Below are 7,042 nucleotides of genomic sequence, written 5' to 3'. Positions count from 1 at the left end.
CTTCCAGAGTCACATAATGCTACCCCACTTCTTTTCTTTCCTTGCTCTGAGAGCAGTGCTCTTTTCCCAGAGTCAAGAACCCGTTAGTGCTTCTAGAGTTCCGTGGTTGTTTTTAGTTAAGGCTCCAAAGGAACCACATAGTGGGTCATGATGGTGGTGGGTTCTTTGGATAGGTTGACCCCTTTTATAAAACTGGGTTTGCAATTCATTCAAGAACATTGAACTTAGTGAAGGTGTCTTCCAAGATGAGACTTTTATAAGAAAAAACTCTGACCATATTGTCAACAAGTAATGGAATAAAGTGGCCATTCTCTGTGTCCTGTTGAAAGGACTTTCAGCAGGTTGTGGTTGAGGTCCTTGGAAAGAAAACAACCTCACCACCATGTTAATGGGTATTGAAGTTATGGTTGTACCACCAGGAGAGATAAAGAATTTGTTCACTCATGGTTAAAGAATGGTACAATTAGGTCATTGCTTCAGTGTTTAACGTTCAGTTGGAGAATTGTCTTTATTGACTAAGTAAACGATGATAAAAGGAAAGCCCAAAGTCATTGTGCTTATAGTTCCTTACCTGCTGTGATTTTAGGTTCACTGTGTCAGAATATTTTATAACAAAGAGCTTGGCAAATACAGAAGAAAGTGTTTTATAGGTAATCAGATTTAGTATTTTCACAGAATCTTTATGAAGATAATTCTGTATTACATGAAAGATATAAACAAGATGATTCTTGGTCCAGTTGGTTTAGCATCCTTGCTTCTCAGAGTGCTTGCCACTCTTACACGCTGGCCACATGTGTGTGAATGGATACAAATGCCACCTGCATTTTGCTGAGTAGAAGGAGACAGAGGAAGACAAAGGCTTCCTAAAAGGTTATTGCATTGTGCTCATAAAACCAAGAGACATTGAGAAGAATAGAAGGATGCTGGGGTTTTCTGTGTGAGTCAGGAGAGTTGCAGACATTGATAAGGATCTCTTAGGATGCAGAGATGGTTTAGAGGAGAGGCAGGGAGATACTCAATTTTCTGTCTGCCTTAAGAAACCATAACATACTGCAAGGTTATCTGAACTTCACAGTCCTGAAGCGCCGGGAGATGCACGGAACGTGCAAAAATCTAATTTTCTTAGTTCAGTGTTGGAACTTGTAGTACCCCACCCTATCTCATTTCTCTACCAGCCCCACATCCGTCTTTAACTCTTTGGATAATGCTGGTGATGGCACAGGTTCTCACTGTTAGGCTTTTACGCTGTTCTTGTTGTTATAAGAGATTCCATGGCATTTCAAAATAGCAGCTGTCCTGGTGGACGAAATAAATAAGGATGTTCAAATGCTACCACCAAACAAGGAGACTTCACTAACGATGGCAGGAAAGAGTCCCAAGACACACACTGAATGAGTTTCTGCGGCTGCAGGCGGGCCTGGGCCTGTCAACAGTCTGTTCTCATCTCTCAAATACTTAAACTTTAACACTCACTTTTGGTCTTGTATTTCCTGACTGGATGGCAACAGTTCTCAGGCCATGAGGAGTTAAGCCAAAATCTTCCTTTTCCCTCAAGACTTCCAGCTTGCTGTTTCAAAGAAAGCTAATAGCACAACGAGCCAACTATGTGGTGAGATGTGTCCCCTGTGGGAGAGAGCTGTGAACCGAGAGTCCAGCCTTCCAAATGTCAAATGTTACTCATTCCGGCCTTGCTTCTCCTAAGTCTGTGAAGTCCTTTTTTATTTTCGTTTGAGAGAGTTTGCTTCCACTGGTAGGTCAGGGAACTTTTACTTGCTGTTTGCAATCTAGCTCTGGAACATGAAAGACTGATTAATCCCGCTTACTGGAATTGCAATGTTTTTATCAAAGCCACAGTTTCCACCTTCAATTTCATATAACAAGGGAAAAATCCCAGCTGACAAACATCCTGTCTTCTTCTTGGTTAATGTGCATCAAAATATCCACTGTGGCAAAATGAGAAGGGAAATCTCCTGATGACTGTTTTCAGTGGAAAGAAAGCTGTCTCCAAAGGGCATTTAAAGAGGATAGCAAGTGAAGCGGTGGCCCGGCTGAGATTTTACTCGGTGGTGACCAAGAGTAAACTTTTCACAGTGTTTCATGCTTTGTCCATAATGATCATCTACGCAGGCAAAAATAAGGCTCTAGCCATCGGAGCAACAGCCCATGGAAACTACACAACAACACAAATCTTTATGCATAAAGAGACTTGGTTGAGCAACTACTGTGATGATCTTTCGGAAGATGATATCAGCTGACCCAAGCCACGCTTTGTCTCCTTCGACTGCTGCCCCTCATTGCTTTCTTAAGTCTCTTGAGTTCCACAGCTGAGCCTCTGGAATGCTCTGGAAGAACTTGGGTGAGGAGAATCTATTGGGATAGCATCAGGTCTTAACTCACCAAGTGTTTCTTCCGAGGCAAGTTCTGACTAGCTGAAGGGTTGGTCCAGGAATTGATCTGGAAAGGTGGAGTCAGTGGCACAGAAGAACAAAATGATGTTTACAGGAAAATGGCTGTGACTACGATCATCATAAACAGCAAATAAGTCAGACTCAGAAGGACAAATAGTGCTTGCTTTTACTTGCTTGTGGATACTAGATTTTATTTAGACATATGTATATATGTTCGTATGTATGTGTATGGAGCCATCTATCTACCCACCCATCCACCCATCCATCTACCCATCCACCCATCTATCCATCTACCCACCCATCCAGTCATCCACCCACTCATCCACTCATCCACCCACCTAATCCATTCTCCTACCAATCATCCAAACATCCATCCATCCATCCATCCATCCATCCATCCATCCATCCAGTCATCCACCCACTCATCCACTCCCCCATCCACCTGATCCATTCTCTTGCCCATCATTCACCCATACAACCATCCATCCTTCCATCCATCCATCCATCCATCCATCCATCCACCCACCCACCCATCCATCCTATCTATGACATGATGGTGGAAAAGAGGCTGTTCAAGAGAATGAATAGGTCTAATGGAAGGTGGGAGGAGGTAGGAGGGAGTTTGGTCAAAGGGTTATATTCAAATAAAAATGTTCAAGTAACACCCACCACTACATATAACAAATATATGCTACACGTTTATATTGAAAAGATATTTCCAGACTCTTATGCTTAAGACATTTACCTGGAGATTTGAAAAAAAAAAATACAGATCCTCAGATTCCATTCTCAGAGTTTCTGGTTCAGTGGGATAATGTATTGAACCTCACCCTCCAGTGTTTCTGCTTCAGTGGGATATGTATTGAACCTCACCCTCCACCCCTAAAATTGTTCCAGATACAGTCATATCTGGGAAATTCTAGCTCCAGTTGCCAGTTTATAACTGTGACAACAAGGAAAACATTGTGAATTGTTTGATCAAATATGTAGACGCTGCTGTTCAATTTAACACGTTAAGACAAGACTCCTGTGTTTTGTTTAATCTACATATCATCTCTAGATCTCCTGTGGCTTGCACAGCTTCTCATGGGTCAGTTGATAAGCAGTCAGATGGAATCTTCTTTGGAAAAACAATGTCTTGGCGCTGAGTAGCTACCAGGAGCCCATGAAGCTACATGAAAAGACATGTTCTGCAAACTTGCTCAGTCACAGTCTTAAGGAGTGTATTGGCTTTCTTCTTACATAAACTTCTGTTGATTTTAAAAAGCAGATAATTGTGGGACTCTCAAATATGCACTAATGGTGAAGAGCTTTGATTAGTTGTCCTTAGCTACCAATGTAGGTGTTAACACCAACCCAGAATCACTTTAAGTTCGCCAAGATGGTTACATTTCATTATTCTGTGGTTAGGTGTACATTTGATCCACAGATGTTCAGCCATGTCCAGAAAGCCTGGTGAGGTGAGTAGTGTGGAGCTTTAACATTGAAACACACAAGGGCTTGAAGAATGAGGACCGAAGTAGGGAACAAAGCATTCTAGGTGAGACAACAAAATAAATGAAGAGATCAACGTGGTAATGGGAGTTGCATGATGGTTGTAGGATAATCTATAAATAGAGCAGAGCATAAGGTATGGGACATAATAGAAAATGAAATTGCAGAATAGATTGGTGTCTGGAATAGAGTTAGGAGGCAATAAGACAATGAACCGTTATAGCATGTGTTTGTGTGTGTGTGTGTGTGTGTGTGTCTGGGTGCACGTGCACAGAGGTGAGAGGGGATAATTCAGTAGTAGGATATGTAGGCGTGTGGAAGGTCGGGTCTATGGAAACTCCTTCCACAGATGATTTAGGAAGTCAGTGGTCCGTCATTGAGAATACAACACCCAGTGATTCTGAATAGAGTGTTGGTTCTTGTAGAAGCTTGCTTCCAAATCATTTTAATTTATGAAAAGAAGGAGATTATAGAATCTATTTCAACTCATTGTGCTCATTAATCCTGTGCTACTTTTGCAGGCATGACTTGAGCCTTGCTAGAAGCAAAGCCTTTGGATGATTAGATTCAATAATGAGTTTTTTTCCACATCTTTTTTTCTTTTTTTTATTTTTTAATTAATTTATTTATTAAAGATTTCTGTCTCTTCCCCGCCATCGCCTCCCATTTCCCTCCCCCAATCAAGTCCCCCTCCCTCGTCAGCCCAAAGAGCAATCAGGGTTCCCTGTCCTGTGGGAAGTCCAAGGACCACCCACCTCCATCCAGGTCTAGTAAGGTGAGCATCCAAACTGCCTAGGCTCCCACAAAGCCAGTACGTGGAGTAGGATCAAAAACCCATTGCCATTGTTCTTTTTTTTTATGTTTTATTTATTTATTTATTTATTTTGAGGATTTCTTTTTTTTTCCATTTTTTTATTGAGAAAAGGAGAAAAAAAAAACAAGTTTCCACCTCCTCCCAGCCTCCCATTTCCCTCCCCCTCCTCCCACCCTGCTCCCCCTCCTCCCACCCTTCTCCCCCTCCCCCCACTCCTCTCCCTCTCCCTCTCCAGTCCAAAGAGCAGTCAGGGTTCCCTACCCTGTGGTAAGTCCTAGGTCCTCCCCTCTCCGTCCATTTCTAGGAAGGTGAACATCCAAACTGGCTAGGCTCCCACAAAGCCAGCACATTACGTAGGTTCAAAACCCCGTGCCATTGTCCTTGGCTTCTCATCAGCCCTCATTGTTCGCCATGCTCAGAGAGTCCAGTTTTAGAGTTGGCAAGAGACTTGAACCTAGAGTGGCTCCCAGATGCCCAAGCCAAGGTCCCCAGTTAGTTCCTTGGGCAGCTGAGGATAGGGAACCTGAAATGACCCTATCCTATAGCAATACTGACGAATATCTTGCATATCATCATAGAACCTTCATCTGGTGATGGATGGAGATAGAGACAGAGACCCACACTGGAGCACTGGTCTGAGCTCCCAAGGTCCCAATGAGGAGCAGAAGGAGGGAGAACATGAGCAAAGAAGTCGGGACCACGAGGGGTGCACCCACCCACTGAGACAGTGGAGCTGATCTATTGGGAGCTCACCAAGGCCAGCTGGACTGTGACTGAAAAAGCATGGGATAAAACTGGACTCTCTGCCATTGTTCTTGAGTTCTCAGTAGTCCTCATTGTTTGCTATGTTCAGCGAGTCCGGTTTTATCCCAGGCTTTTTCAGACCCAGGCCAGCTGGCCTTGGTGAGTTCCCGATAGAACATCCCCATTGTCTCAGTGTGTGGGTGCACCCCTCGCGGTCCTGAGTTACTTGCTCGTGCTCTCTCTCCTTCTGCTCCTGATTTGGACCTTGAGAATTCTGTCCGGTGCTCCAATGTGGGTCTCTGTCTCTGTCTCCTTTCATCGCCTGATGAAGGTTAATATTCAGGAGGATGCCTATATGTTTTTCTTTGGGTTCTCCTTATTTAGCTTCTCTAGGATCACTAATTATAGGCTCAATGTCCTTTGTTTATGGCTAGAAACCAAATATGAGTGAGTACATCCCATGTTCCTCTTTTTTTTTCTTTTCTTTTTTTTCCATATCTTTAAATGAAAAAATGTACCTGAATATCACAGACATGGGTTGCAGTCTCAGGCCTACTATATGACAAAATATTTTCTCTGTTTATTGTATTTTATCTTTTAAAAATACAAGGGACTTTTCCCCAGAAATCCTATTCAAGTTTTTATATATATGTGTGTGAAATATATATGTATATATACATATATATTTATATAGAAAATAAATTCCAAATACACATACACACACACACACACACACACACACACACACACACACACACACACACATATATATATATATATATATATATATATATATATATACCCTTTGGAAATTATTCCATACACACACAGATGCACACACACACATATTCTCTTTGAAAATTCTCAGAGATTGTAATGTTATTAACCTCAGGAATTTTGCAGTTGTGATTGCTCTCCAATCATGTGTTAAAAATTGGCTTCAATTTTTACCATGAATGGAAAGATAATTGGCCTATCATACTTTCATGACAATATGAATTTTCTTCAATGAACAAAGAGACCTTCTATTTCATTGTCTTTTGACTAAATGGCAATTGGAGACTGAACTTTGTGCTAACAATATTTAAGTAATGGGGACAATTCAGTAAAATTATGACTATTCATGCCATAATTTATTTTGTATTTCCAGTGAACTCCTATAATTCATATTGTATTCATGAGTCTCCTCCACATGATAGAGGCTGCTAGGAGACTTATTATAGCTAAGGTTACTCTTGTTTTCCTAAAGGCTGAACCACTGGAAATAACAGCAGCTCAATGACAGATCATATCTGCTGAAGTCTTTTTCCTCAGATGTTGGTCACCCCATCAGCTGGAATTCAAGCATGGGGTTAGGAGGAGATCCATGTACCCACCAGCCAGGAGAGTCTGCCTGCAACGCATGGTAGCATTCCCAGGGAGATGAAGATATTTAAGATCAACTAATGCCTTGATGTCTGTGAAGGAAGATGAGAACTTGTCCGCAGGGAGAAGCTCTAGTGCCAGCTTTCTCTGGTGAATGCCTCCTATTTATCTTCCCTGAGGAAGTGTTTAAGCTCCATAGTACTGCATACATGTGCTG

Source organism: Microtus oregoni, unplaced genomic scaffold (assembly GCF_018167655.1).
Source record: "Microtus oregoni isolate MIOR12 unplaced genomic scaffold, Mior012 000009F_ref0000495, whole genome shotgun sequence".
NCBI lineage: Eukaryota > Metazoa > Chordata > Mammalia > Rodentia > Cricetidae > Microtus > Microtus oregoni.
Note: the sequence above shows the minus strand (reverse complement) of the source record.